The sequence below is a fragment of the Melanotaenia boesemani genome, chromosome 3 (assembly GCF_017639745.1).
Source record: "Melanotaenia boesemani isolate fMelBoe1 chromosome 3, fMelBoe1.pri, whole genome shotgun sequence".
NCBI classification, from domain to species: domain Eukaryota; kingdom Metazoa; phylum Chordata; class Actinopteri; order Atheriniformes; family Melanotaeniidae; genus Melanotaenia; species Melanotaenia boesemani.
Window position 1 is genome coordinate 41,035,812 of NC_055684.1, and position 15,292 is coordinate 41,051,103.

Below are 15,292 nucleotides of genomic sequence, written 5' to 3' on the forward strand. Positions count from 1 at the left end.
TCGAGAAAAGAGAGCGACACCCCTTGGTGACCCCAGGCACTGCATGTGTTTACATTTTGCTACTGGAGTGGACACGGTAAAAACTTTCCATAAAGCACACAATGCAGAATACATGGATCCATAAAAAAATGTAGCGACAATAAATCATAGCATAAAAAGGAAAACAAAGGCATTACAGAACAATCCAGAAATTGTAATAAACTCCAAGGATAACATCACTCGGGAATGCACTGGAACTGGAATGGGTCATGAAAATATTTTTTGATTATGCAAACTGAATGTTATTGAGAACAATATGTTTAATAAATTGTCCCTTTTTGCAGGGAGGATGGAGAAGAGGGATCAAGGCCAGATCCTGAATGAAGGATGAGGAGGAGGAGAGAGGAAGAGAGGCCAGAGCAGGTGACCCGGAGAGGGCAAGAACTGGAGGCACTGGCCGGGTTAGAACATCAAGGTTTTGGACTCGGCCATCCCGAAGGGATGGCGGAGTCAATGCACACTCCATCACAGTACGCCCCATCCAGGGCCCGGGCAGCCCCCACATCCGCTCCCACTCCTCTGTAGAACATGGATATAAATAATATATATATATAATAGTAATGGTAGTGGTTAATGCCAATATATAATAATAATCATCATCATAATAATAGTTGGGGATATACATTAATAGTGATAGGTCCCCTTGTATAGGGTTTCTACTGGTTAGGGTTAGGTAAATGGCCAGGGCCAGGTATAAAAGTAAAATTATCAATTAATATTCGTAGTGGTTAATGCCATTATCTAATAATAATCATCATCACAATACTAGTTGGGGATATGCAATAATAGTGATAGGTCCCCTTGTATAGGGTTTCTACTGGTTAGGGTTAGGTAAATGGCCAGGGTCAGGTGTAAAAATGAAATTATTAATTAATATTCCTCTGGGTTAGGTTTAGGTAAATGGCCAGGGTAGGGTGTAAAAGTAAAATTATTAATTAATATTCCTCTGGGTTAGGTTTAGGTAAGAGGCCGGGGTCAGGTGTTAAATATTGCAAATATATGTAAAATAAGGGGAGAGTAGACCAGATATTGTAGTAATATTAATAAGTATTTATTATAATTATTATACTATTATGAGGGATATGGTGAGAGGTACCATATATTAATTAAGGGTGGGCTGGCATCCTCTCATTAAGGCCCTGTGGATGGGTGGTTCCTAATTTATTAATCCACTCTCTTTCAGCACGCTTTCTCTGGGCTGCAGACCAGGATGGGTTGCACTCCAGCACTGAGGCCTGGACCGCGTCCCATCCGTGGAGGATAAAGTGCTGGACTACGTGGCGGTGAGTATTATTATGGTTTTTAATGTTCTGTTTGTGACCCTGAAAACGCAGGTGGATTGTTCTTCCTGTCTCTCCCACATATTTAAGGTCACAGGTTTTGCAGGTTATAATGTAAACACAATTTTGGGAAGAGACCGTGGCCCGAGTGGGGATTTTGAATACTTTTTTATTTTTGGAATCCTGGACATAGTTGATTTGTTTGAAGTAGTCCTTATTGGGGCCAGAATTGGGCTGCAGCAGTGACCTGATTTTTGCTCTCACCAGATAATCTTTCAGATTTTTGTTTTTCCTAAAAGCTCCAATTATTCTAAGGTCATGCTGTCTATTTTCCATAATTCTATTGAAGTTATTTTTTACTTTATTCACTAAGAGGACAGTAGAGGGCGAGTATGTGGTCACAAAAGGCAGAGCAGTGGAGACCTGAATGGGCTTGGACTGGAGGAATGTTTTAAAAGTTGACCGAAGAATGGTCCTTGAGTACCCTCTTGTGGCCAAAGCGGAGAATAGAATTTTGGAGGCTCTTTTAAAATCCTCTGTTTGGGTGCAGATTCTGTGGAATCTTAGCAGCTGGGATTTAACCAGACCCCTGAAGGTGTGTTTGGGGTGGTAGCTGCTTTTGTGTAGTAGGGCGTGTGTGTCTGTGTCCTTGAAATAAACTTTAATATCCAATTGGTTGTGTGGTGTGAATTTGGGTCCTTTGAATGTGGTCGTGTCCAGGAAGTTGATTGAATTGTGGTCTGTTGTGGCTTTTAATTTAATGGAGGGGTTGTGGTTATTTAGAGTTTCTAGAAATGTGTTAAATTCTTGTTCCGAATGTGTCCAAATTCCCCAGATGTCGTCTAGGTACCTGTAATAGTGCAGGGGTCTTTTAGAGCATTTCTCCAGTGCCAGCGTCTCCCACTCAGCCATGAATATGTCCGCATAAGCTGGAGCAAATTTTTTGCCCATCGCGGTTCCCTTAATCTGTAGGAAATATTCCCCATTAAATTCAAAATCATTCCTATTTAGGTTTATTTCTAATAATTGTATAATTTCTTTATCCGGTCGTTTTTTATCATAATACTTATGAAATATATTTTTAATAGCCTGAACGCCCTCCTTAATGTCAATATTAGTATATAAGCTGTCTACATCTATGGTGAATAATATGGAATTATCAGGTATTTTTAGGTTTTTAATTTTATTTATAAAATCATAGGTATCTTTAATATAACTGCTATGTTTAGTGGCTAGAGGATTTAAATAATAATCTATGAATTCAGCGGACCTGTAAGTCTCGCTGCCACAGTCTGAGACGATGGGGCGTCCTGGTGGAATCTGGAAAGGCTTGCTCCAGTTTTTTGGCTCCTTGTGGATTTTAGGGAGTAAGTAGAACCGCCTGGGTCGGGGTTCTGCGTCTCCTATTAAATAATTACGTTGTTTAGCATTGATATATTTCTTTTCATATAATTTTTGGAAAATAGGAATAATTAATTTAAAGGTTTCCAGATATATGGGTTTATTTAATTTAGAATAATAAGTTCTATTTCTAAGTTGTTTGTAGCCTTCCCACAGGTACTGGTCTCTGTCCATTACTACAACCATGCTGCCCTTATCAGCTGGTTTGATTATGATATTTTTGTTTTGGCTCAGCTCTTTGAGCGCTTTATTTTCCTCAGGTAATAGGTTGGGTTTTATTCTAATAGGTTGGAAATAGTTATGAAAATAATCAAGGTCTAATTTGGTTAATTCTAATATGTGGGGAGGCATTTTGGCGTCTGGTGGGACCCAGCTAGAACCCGTGGTAAAGGGTTGTTTTGTGTGGGTCCCCTCGTCTCCATAAAAGGTGATTAATTTAAGCCTTCTGTGGTAATGATGTATATCTAGTCTGGCCTGCAACCCGATATTTTTATTATTGCTACCTCTGGTGGGGATAAAGTTGAGCCCCCTGTTAAGCAGGGAGAGCTGTGGTCTGCTAAGTTGTGTATCTTTAGCTAACACCAGTACATTTTTAAACCCCTCCTGGCTGTCCAGGCTTACGGGGCTGTCCAGTTTACCTGACCCATCCAGTGTTCAAGCATGTGGGATGCCGTGCAGTGAGTCCAGTGGATCCGATCCCTCTCAGTGTGGAAGTTTTTGGTGGGAAGGCGGGGGATGAAGTGGCAGTTCCTGACGATGTGGTCGTTGAGGGTGAGCAGGACCTGTTTCTCAGCTCGTGGAAGGTTGGCTGAGAAGTTCAGCTCAGGGACCAAGATGGTGGCATCCGGGAAGCGGGTTGCAGCTGCTCTCAGGGCTCCTTGCAGCTGTTTCACAGCGGTGACCTGTGTTTTTTGGGATCTGCTGTTGATCCCAAAGGAGAGGATGACCGTGTCCACCTTGATGTTGCAGGAGGCCTTCTGCAGCAGGGCCTGTGCATGGCGGAAAGTGGCCCCTGGGAAGCTGTCCACCTGCAGATCCTGGTGTTGGAACGGGGGAAACCTGGCCACGTTGGAGTCCCCGATGATGAGGACTCTTTTCCTCACACACAGGCTCCAGTCCAGCAGTTTCCTGTTGGTGCTGAGGTGTTTGGTGGGTCTGCGTGTGGGGGTGTGTGGTGGTGGGGGATGCAGTGGTGGTAGGAGCTGCAGGGTGCTCTGGATGGTGTTCTGGAGTCGTGTGGATTCAGCAGGGGTCAAGGTGGAGGTGCTGGTGTCCCTCTGGGGTGTCATCGGGGGTCGTGGGGTCTCCGTCCGTCTGATGGGAGTGAGTTGGACCAGGGGCTGATCCAGGAGACTGATGGTGTTGTAGGTGGGGCAGGCTATGTCCTCCACGTCGAGCTGTATGAGGAGCTGGTCCTCTGTGATCACACAGGGGTTGCGTGGAGGGATGGGGAGAGGGGCTGTGGAGGCGGTCGTCGTGGGGGCAGCAGTGGTGGCGGGTCTCCGGCGTTGTCTCTGGGGCTGTGGTGGTGTATTTGCTGGGCTTGGAGGGGGGGGTTCTTTGAACTGGGGCGGAGGGGCTGTAGGGGAGGGAGGGGGAGGTGGAGGAGCTGGGTGAGGTGAGTGGGTGCTTCCCTCCTCTTTGTCCTCACCTCCTGCATCATGTGCGCCGTGGGGCTCCTCGTGCAGGTCATTATCTTCCTCCTCTGAGCTGATCTCCTGCACCTCCTCATCGTCATCTTCATCACGTGCAGCGAGGAAGGGGGACCAGTCTCCTCCTCTCTGCTCCGTCATGGTCGCCACTGAGGTTGCTGTGGGTCGTGTGGCGGGAGGAGGAGGGGGGGGAGGGGGGGGGCAGATGAAGGCAGGGGCTCTGGGGGGGTCTGTGTGTCAGCAGGCTGGGTGGGCGGGGCCGCGTGTACCTGAGCCTGTAGGGTGAGGGTCCGGACTGCAGCAGGAGTGGGAACTGGAGCAGGGGTGGGGATTTCTGGCCCAGATGTGGAAGGTGCAGTAGGTGTGGTGGGTGCAGCTGGTGTGGGGTCCCTCTGGTTCTGGGCTGCTGGCTGCTGGAGTGTGAGGTTGGCGGTGAGGAAGGCCTCGGTCTGCTGGAGCGTCTCAGCTTTCAGTCTGCGGCCGAGGTTCCTTCTGGCCCATGTGCTGGCCACCTCAAAGGGTCCCCTCCAGTCCTGGTTGGGGAGTCTGGACAGGTCCAGGACCAGGTCATTAAGGAGGGCCTCATAGTGCTGCTGCAGGATGGTCAGGGCGTTGTACTCCCAGTTTCTGGCGTTTCCCTCCAGCAGGAGCCTGGTCTCCTGTGTGGGGGAGGCTGGTTTGAGCAGGCTGACCAGATGCTGGGTGGTTTTGGCAATGGTGGGAGGTGGATGAGGTCCAGACACGTTCTTGAGGTGGTGTGAGGCTCTGATGATGTTGTGGATGACTCTGACCTTTATTGTGAAGTCCGGGTCATCAGACTGGACTCTGACCTGGGGCTGGTTGTCCCTGCGCTGCTCCCAGCGCGGCCGCTGCAGGTGTCCTCCTCCCGCAGTGAAATAGCGTCCTTGCTGCGGGCGTGCGTGGCGATCCAGGCGTCTCACGCGGTTCTCCCATTCATTGCGGGACCAGGCTACATCAGAGCGTGTGTTGCGCGGTGCTGCGGGCTGATCCTGGAAGCGGTGGTGCGGGCGTCGGTGATCGGGACGTGGGGGCGGATAATCCCTGTCGTAGCGACGATCCCCCCTGACGATGGCGGCGTAGGACGGTCCGTCAGGTCGCGGCTGTCGGTGCCGTCCGTACGGGTCCATCCTCCGTTCCTCTCGGCGTGGCGGGCGGGGTTGGGGGGCCCTGTACTCACGGCGGTCTCGGCGGTAGTTGACGCGCATCCAGCCGTCATCTTCCTCCCGGTTCCAGGCGCTGCGAGGCATTGTGTGCTGGTGGAGCCGCTTAGGCAGGCAGGACTCCACGGGGTTTTTTTTAATATAAAAAAGCTCAAAAATGTTTTTATTTTTTAAAAAAATATCTAGTGCGTCAGGTATGGCGCTATAAAAATATATTAATTAATAAAATTATACTTGCTGGTGTGGCAGAGAAAAAAATGAGGAAACTTTTTCTTCCAGCGACACTCGGTATTTATTAATACAAAAATAATGCAAATCAAACTACAACGTTTCGGTCCTGAACGGGACCTTCTTCAGGCAGAAAATATATCCTAAAACCAGTGAGTGTCGCTCTCTGTCTAGCTGCGATCCTACCGTGCGGGGAGATGCGCTATGTGGGTAAACGGGATGTTGCCGCTTGAAATTTCAAACAGGCTCCACCCATTCCTGTCTCTGCCTCCCATTGGACCACAGGTAGTGCTCGAGAAAAGAGAGCGACACCCCTTGGTGACCCCAGGCACTGCATGTGTTTACATTTTGCTACTGGAGTGGACACGGTAAAAACTTTCCATAAAGCACACAATGCAGAATACATGGATCCATAAAAGAATGTAGCAACAATAAATCATAGCATAAAAAGGAAAACAAAGGCATTACAGAACAATCCAGAAATTGTAATAAACTCCAAGGATAACATCACTCGGGAATGCACTGGAACTGGAATGGGTCATGAAAATATTTTTTGATTATGCAAACTGAATGTTATTGAGAACAATATGTTTAATAAATTGTCCCTTTTTGCAGGGAGGATGGAGAAGAGGGATCAAGGCCAGATCCTGAATGAAGGATGAGGAGGAGGAGAGAGGAAGAGAGGCCAGAGCAGGTGACCCGGAGAGGGCAAGAACTGGAGGCACTGGCCGGGTTAGAACATCAAGGTTTTGGACTGCGCCATCCCGAAGGGATGGCGGAGTCAATGCACACTCCATCACAGTACGCCCCATCCAGGGCCCGGGCAGCCCCCACATCCGCTCCCACTCCTCTGTAGAACATGGATATAAAATAATATATATATATGTAAATATAGTAGTGATGGTAGTGGTTAATGCCATTATCTAATAATAATCATCATCACTATACTAGTTGGGGATATGCAATAATAGTGATAGGTCCCCTTGTATAGGGTTTCTACTGGTTAGGGTTAGGTAAATGGCCAGGGTCAGGTGTAAAAATGAAATTATTAATTAATATTCCTCTGGGTTAGGTTTAGGTAAATGGCCAGGGTAGGGTGTAAAAGTAAAATTATTAATTAATATTCCTCTGGGTTAGAACATCAAGGTTTTGGACTGCGCCATCCCGAAGGGATGGCGGAGTCAATGCACACTCCATCACAGTACGCCCCATCCAGGGCCCGGGCAGCCCCCACATCCGCTCCCACTCCTCTGTAGAACATGGATATAAAATAATATATATATATATGTAAATATAGTAGTGATGGTAGTGGTTAATGCCATTATCTAATAATAATCATCATCACAGTACTAGTTGGGGATATGCAATAATAGTGATAGGTCCCCTTGTATAGGGTTTCTACTGGTTAGGGTTAGGTAAATGGCCAGGGTCAGGTGTAAAAATGAAATTATTAATTAATATTCCTCTGGGTTAGAACATCAAGGTTTTGGACTCGGCCATCCCGAAGGGATGGCGGAGTCAATGCACACTCCATCACAGTACGCCCCATCCAGGGCCCGGGCAGCCCCCACATCCGCTCCCACTCCTCTGTAGAACATGGATATAAATAATATATATATATAATAGTAATGGTAGTGGTTAATGCCAATATATAATAATAATCATCATCATAATAATAGTTGGGGATATACATTAATAGTGATAGGTCCCCTTGTATAGGGTTTCTACTGGTTAGGGTTAGGTAAATGGCCAGGGCCAGGTATAAAAGTAAAATTATCAATTAATATTCCTCTTGGTTAGGGTTAGGTAAAAGGCCAGGGCCAGGTGTATAATATTGCAAATATATGTAAAATAAGGGTAGAGTAGACCAGATATTGTAGTAATATTAATAAGTATTTATTATAATTATTATACTATTATGAGGGATATGGTGAGAGGTACCATATATTAATTAAGGGTGGGCTGGCATCCTCTCATTAAGGCCCTGTGGATGGGTGGTTCCTAATTTATTAATCCACTCTCTTTCAGCACGCTTTCTCTGGGCTGCAGACCAGGATGGGTTGCACTCCAGCACTGAGGCCTGGACCGCGTCCCATCCGTGGAGGATAAAGTGCTGGACTACGTGGCGGTGAGTATTATTATGGTTTTTAATATTCTGTTTGTGACCCTGAAAACGCAGGTGGATTGTTCTTCCAGTTTCTCCCACATATTTAAGGTTACAGGTTTTACAGGTTATGATGTAGACACAATTTTGGGAAGAGACCGTGGCCCGAGTGGGGATTTTGAAGACCTTTTTATTAGTGGAATCCTGGACATAGTTAATTTGTTTGAAGTAGTCCTTATTGGGGCCAGAATTGGGCTGCAGCAGTGACCTGATTTTTGCTCTAACCAAATAATCTTTCAGATTTTTGTTTTTCCTAAAAGCTCCAATTATTCTAAGGTCATGCTGTCTATTTTCCATAATTCTATTGAAGTTATTTTTCACTTTATTCACTAAGAGGACAGTAGAGGGCGAGTATGTGGTCACAAAAGGCAGAGCAGTGGAGACCTGAATGGGCTTGGACTGGAGGAATGTTTTAAAAGTTGACCGAAGAATGGTCCTTGAGTACCCTCTTGTGGCCAAAGCGGAGAATAAAATTTTGGAGGCTCTTTTAAAATCCTCTGTTTGGGTGCAGATTCTGTGGAATCTTAGCAGCTGGGATTTAACCAGACCCCTGAAGGTGTGTTTGGGGTGGTAGCTGCTTTTGTGTAGTAGGGCGTGTGTGTCTGTGTCCTTGAAATAAACTTTAATATCCAATTGGTTGTGTGGTGTGAATTTGGGTCCTTTGAATGTGGTCGTGTCCAGGAAGTTGATTGAATTGTGGTCTGTTGTGGCTTTTAATTTAATAGAGGGGTTGTGGTTATTTAGAGTTTCTAGAAATGTGTTAAATTCTTGTTCCGAATGTGTCCAAATTCCCCAGATGTCGTCTAGGTACCTGTAATAGTGCAGGGGTCTTTCAGAGCATTTCTCCAGTGCCAGCGTCTCCCACTCAGCCATGAATATGTCCGCATAAGCTGGAGCAAATTTTTTGCCCATCGCGGTTCCCTTAATCTGTAGGAAATATTCCCCATTAAATTCAAAATCATTCCTATTTAGGTTTATTTCTAATAATTGTATAATTTCTTTATCCGGTCGTTTTTTATCATAATACTTATGAAATATATTTTTAATAGCCTGAACGCCCTCCTTAATGTCAATATTAGTATATAAGCTGTCTACATCTATGGTGAATAATATGGAATTATCAGGTATTTTTAGGTTTTTAATTTTATTTATAAAATCATAGGTATCTTTAATATAAGTGCTATGTTTAGTGGCTAGAGGATTTAAATAATAATCTATGAATTCAGCGGACCTGTAGGTCTCGCTGCCACAGTCTGAGACGATGGGGCGTCCTGGTGGAATCTGGAAAGGCTTGCTCCAGTTTTTTGGCTCCTTGTGGATTTTAGGGAGTAAGTAGAACCGCCTGGGTCGGGGTTCTGCGTCTCCTATTAAATAATTACGTTGTTTAGCATTAATATATTTCTTTTCATATAATTTTTGGAAAATAGGAATAATTAATTTAAAGGTTTCCAGATATATGGGTTTATTTAATTTAGAATAATAAGTTCTATTTCTAAGTTGTTTGTAGCCTTCCCACAGGTACTGGTCTCTGTCCATTACTACAACCATGCTGCCCTTATCAGCTGGTTTGATTATGATATTTTTGTTTTGGCTCAGCTCTTTGAGCGCTTTATTTTCCTCAGGTAATAGGTTGGGTTTTATTCTAATAGGTTGGAAATAGTTATGAAAATAATCAAGGTCTAATTTGGTTAATTCTAGTATGTGGGGAGGCATTTTGGCGTCTGGTGGGACCCAGTTAGAACCCGTGGTGAAGGGTTGTTTTGTGTGGGTCCCCTCGTCTCCATAATAAGTGATTAATTTAAGCCTTCTGTGGTAATGATGTATATCTAGTCTGGCCTGCAACCCGATATTTTTATTATTGCTACCTCTGGTGGGGATAAAGTTGAGCCCCCTGTTAAGCAGGGAGAGCTGTGGTCTGCTAAGTTGTGTATCTTTAGCTAACACCAGTACATTTTTAAACCCCTCCTGGCTGTCCAGGCTTACGGGGCTGTCCTAGTTTACCTGACCCATCCAGTGTTCAAGCATGTGGGATGCCGTGCAGTGAGTCCAGTGGATCCGGATCCCTCTCAGTGTGGAAGTTTTTGGTGGGAAGGCGGGGGATGAAGTGGCAGTTCCTGACGATGTGGTCGTTGAGGGTGAGCAGGACCTGTTTCTCAGCTCGTGGAAGGTTGGCTGAGAAGTTCAGCTCAGGGACCAAGATGGTGGCATCCGGGAAGCGGGTTGCAGCTGCTCTCAGGGCTCCTTGCAGCTGTTTCACAGCGGTGACCTGTGTTTTTTGGGATCTGCTGTTGATCCCAAAGGAGAGGATGACCGTGTCCACCTTGATGTTGCAGGAGGCCTTCTGCAGCAGGGCCTGTGCATGGCGGAAAGTGGCCCCTGGGAAGCTGTCCACCTGCAGATCCTGGTGTTGGAACGGGGGAAACCTGGCCACGTTGGAGTCCCCGATGATGAGGACTCTTTTCCTCACACACAGGCTCCAGTCCAGCAGTTTCCTGTTGGTGCTGAGGTGTTTGGTGGGTCTGCGTGTGGGGGTGTGTGGTGGTGGGGGATGCAGTGGTTGTAGGAGCTGCAGGGTGCTCTGGATGGTGTTCTGGAGTCGTGTGGATTCAGCAGGGGTCAAGGTGGAGGTGCTGGTGTCCCTCTGGGGTGTCATCGGGGGTCGTGGGGTCTCCGTCCGTCTGATGGGAGTGAGTTGGACCACGGGCTGATCCAGGAGGACTGATGGTACTGTAGGTGGGGCAGACCTATGTCCTCCACGTCGAGCTGTATGAGGAGCTGGTCCTCTGTGACCACACAGGGGTTGCGTGGAGGGATGGGGAGAGGGGTTGTGGAGGCGGTCGTCGTGGAGGCAGCAGTGGTGGCGGGTCTCCGGCGTTGTCTCTGGGGCTGTGGTGGTGTATTTGCTGGGCTTGGAGGTGGGGGGTCTTTGAACTGGGGCGGAGGGGCTGTAGGGGAGGGAGGGGGAGGTGGAGGAGCTGGGTGAGGTGAGTGGATGCTTCCCTCCTCTTTGTCCACACCTCCTGCATCATGTGCGCCGTGGGGCTCCTCGTGCAGGTCATCATCTTCCTCCTCTGAGCTGATCTCCTGCACCTCCTCATCGTCATCTTCATCACGTGCAGCGAGGAAGGGGGACCAGTCTCCTCCTCTCTGTTCCGTCATGGTTGCCACTGAGGTTGCTGTGGGTCGTGTGGTGGGAGGAGGAGGAGGGGGGGGAGGGGGGGGCAGATGAAGGCAGGGGCTCTGGGGGGGTCTGTGTGTCAGCAGGCTGGGTGGGCGGGGCCGCGTGTACCTGAGCCTGTAGGGTGAGGGTCCGGACTGCAGCAGGAGTGGGAACTGGAGCAGGAGTGGGGACTGGAGCAGGGGTGGGGATTTCTGGCCCAGATGTGGAAGGTGCAGTAGGTGTGGTGGGTGCAGCTGGTGTGGGGTCCCTCTGGTTCTGGGCTGCTGGCTGCTGGAGTGTGAGGTTGGCGGTGAGGAAGGCCTCGGTCTGCTGGAGCGTCTCAGCTTTCAGTCTGCGGCCGAGGTTCCTTCTGGCCCATGTGCTGGCCACCTCAAAGGGTCCCCTCCAGTCCTGGTTGGGGAGTCTGGACAGGTCCAGGACCAGGTCATTTAAGAGGGCCTCGTAATGCTGCTGCAGGATGGTCAGGGCGTTGTACTCCCAGTTTCTGGCGTTTCCCTCCAGCAGGAGCCTGGTCTCCTGTGTGGGGGAGGCTGGTTTGAGCAGGCTGACCAGATGCTGGGTGGTTTTGGCGATGGTGGGAGGTGGATGAGGTCCAGACACGTTCTTGAGGTGGTGTGAAGGCTCTGATGATGTTGTGGATGACTCTGACCTTTATTGTGAAGTCAGGGTCATCAGACTGGACTCTGACCTGGGGCTGGTTGTCCCTGCGCTTGCTCCCAGCGCGGCCGCTGCAGGTGTCCTCCTCCCGCAGTGAAATAGCGTCCTTGCTGCGGGCGTGCGTGGCGATCCAGGCGTCTCACGCGGTTCTCCCATTCATTGCGGGACCAGGCTGCATCAGAGCGTGTGTTGCGCGGTGCTGCGGGCTGATCCTGGAAGCGGTGGTGCGGGCGTCGGTGATCGGGACGTGGGGGCGGATAATCCCTGTCGTAGCGACGATCCCCCCTGACGATGGCGGCGTAGGACGGTCCGTCAGGTCGCGGCTGTCGATGCCGTCCGTACGGGTCCATCCTCCGTTCCTCTCGGCGTGGCGGGCGGGGTTGGGGGGCCCTGTACTCACGGCGGTCTCGGCGGTAGTTGACGCGCATCCAGCCGTCATCTTCCTCCCGGTTCCAGGCGCTGCGAGGCATTGTGTGCTGGTGGAGCCGCTTAGGCAGGCAGGACTCCACGGGGTTTTTTTAATATAAAAAAGCTCAAAAATGTTTTTATTTAAATATCTAGTGCGTCAGGTATGGCGCTATAAAAATATATTAATTAATAAAATTATACTTGCTGGTGTGGCAGAGAAAAAAATGAGGAAACTTTTTCTTCCAGCGACACTCGGTATTTATTAATACAAAAATAATAAAAAATCAAACTACAACGTTTCGGTCCTGAACGGGACCTTCTTCAGGCAGAAAATATATCCTAAAACCAGTGAGTGTCGCTCTCTGTCTAGCTGCGATCCTACCGTGCGGGGAGATGCGCTATGTGGGTAAACGGGATGTTGCCGCTTGAAATTTCAAACAGGCTCCACCCATTCCTGTCTCTGCCTCCCATTGGACCACAGGTAGTGCTCGAGAAAAGAGAGCGACACCCCTTGGTGACCCCAGGCACTGCATGTGTTTACATTTTGCTACTGGAGTGGACACGGTAAAAACTTTCCATAAAGCACACAATGCAGAATACATGGATCCATAAAAGAATGTAGCGACAATAAATCATAGCATAAAAAGGAAAACAAAGGCATTACAGAACAATCCAGAAATTGTAATAAACTCCAAGGATAACATCACTCGGGAATGCACTGGAACTGGAATGGGTCATGAAAATATTTTGATTATGCAAACTGAATGTTATTGAGAACAATATGTTTAATAAATTGTCCCTTTTTGCAGGGAGGATGGAGAAGAGGGATCAAGGCCAGATCCTGAATGAAGGATGAGGAGGAGGAGAGAGGAAGAGAGGCCAGAGCAGGTGACCCGGAGAGGGCAAGAACTGGAGGCACTGGCCGGGTTAGAACATCAAGGTTTTGGACTCGGCCATCCCGAAGGGATGGCGGAGTCAATGCACACTCCATCACAGTACGCCCCATCCAGGGCCCGGGCAGCCCCCACATCCGCTCCCACTCCTCTGTAGAACATGGATATAAATATTATATATATATAATAGTAATGGTAGTGGTTAATGCCAATATATAATAATAATCATCATCATAATAATAGTTGGGGATATACATTAATAGTGATAGGTCCCCTTGTATAGGGTTTCTACTGGTTAGGGTTAGGTAAATGGCCAGGGCCAGGTATAAAAGTAAAATTATCAATTAATATTCCTCTTGGTTAGGGTTAGGTAAAAGGCCAGGGTCAGGTGTATAATATTGCAAATATATGTAAAATAAGGGTAGAGTAGACCAGATATTGTAGTAATATTAATAAGTATTTATTATAATTATTATACTATTATGAGGGATATGGTGAGAGGTACCATATATTAATTAAGGGTGGGCTGGCATCCTCTCATTAAGGCCCTGTGGATGGGTGGTTCCTAATTTATTAATCCACTCTCTTTCAGCACGCTTTCTCTGGGCTGCAGACCAGGATGGGTTGCACTCCAGCACTGAGGCCTGGACCGCGTCCCATCCGTGGAGAATAAAGTGCTGGACTACGTGGCGGTGAGTATTGTAGTGGTTTTTAATATTCTGTTTGTGACCCTGAAAACGCAGGTGGATTGTTCTTCCAGTTTCTCCCACATATTTAAGGTCACAGGTTTTGCAGGTTATAATGTAAACACAATTTTGGGAAGAGACCGTGGCCCGAGTGGGGATTTTGAATACCTTTTTATTATTGGAATCCTGGACATAGTTGATTTGTTTGAAGTAGTCCTTATTGGGGCCAGAATTGGGCTGCAGCAGTGACCTGATTTTTGCTCTCACCAGATAATCTTTCAGATTTTTGTTTTTCCTAAAAGCTCCAATTATTCTAAGGTCATGCTGTCTATTTTCCATAATTCTATTGAAGTTATTTTTAACTTTATTCACTAAGAGGACAGTAGAGGGCGAGTATGTGGTCACAAAAGGCAGAGCAGTGGAGACCTGAATGGGCTTGGACTGGAGGAATGTTTTAAAAGTTGACCGAAGAATGGTCCTTGAGTACCCTCTTGTGGCCAAAGCGGAGAATAAAATTTTGGAGGCTCTTTTAAAATCCTCTGTTTGGGTGCAGATTCTGTGGAATCTTAGCAGCTGGGATTTAACCAGACCCCTGAAGGTGTGTTTGGGGTGGTAGCTGCTTTTGTGTAGTAGGGCGTGTGTGTCTGTGTCCTTGAAATAAACTTTAATATCCAATTGGTTGTGTGGTGTGAATTTGGGTCCTTTGAATGTGGTCGTGTCCAGGAAGTTGATTGAATTGTGGTCTGTTGTGGCTTTTAATTTAATGGAGGGGTTGTGGTTATTAAAATTTCTAGAAATATGTTAAATTCTTGTTCCGAATGTGTCCAAATTCCCCAGATGTCGTCTAGGTACCTGTAATAGTGCAGGGGTCTTTCAGAGCATTTCTCCAGTGCCAGCGTCTCCCACTCAGCCATGAATATGTCCGCATAAGCTGGAGCAAATTTTTTGCCCATCGCGGTTCCCTTAATCTGTAGGAAATATTCCCCATTAAATTCAAAATCATTCCTATTTAGGTTTATTTCTAATAATTGTATAATTTCTTTATCCGGTCGTTTTTTATCATAATACTTATGAAATATATTTTTAATAGCCTGAACGCCCTCCTTAATGTCAATATTAGTATATAAGCTGTCTACATCTATGGTGAATAATATGGAATTATCAGGTATTTTTAGGTTTTTAATTTTATTTATAAAATCATAGGTATCTTTAATATAACTGCTATGTTTAGTGGCTAGAGGATTTAAATAATAATCTATGAATTCAGCGGACCTGTAAGTCTCGCTGCCACAGTCTGAGACGATGGGGCGTCCTGGTGGAATCTGGAAAGGCTTGCTCCAGTTTTTTGGCTCCTTGTGGATTTTAGGGAGTAAGTAGAACCGCCTGGGTCGGGGTTCTGCGTCTCCTATTAAATAATTGCGTTGTTTAGCATTAATATATTTCTTTTCATATAATTTTTGGAAAATAGGAATAATTAATTTAAAGGTTTCCAGATATATGGGTTTATTTAATTTAGAATAAT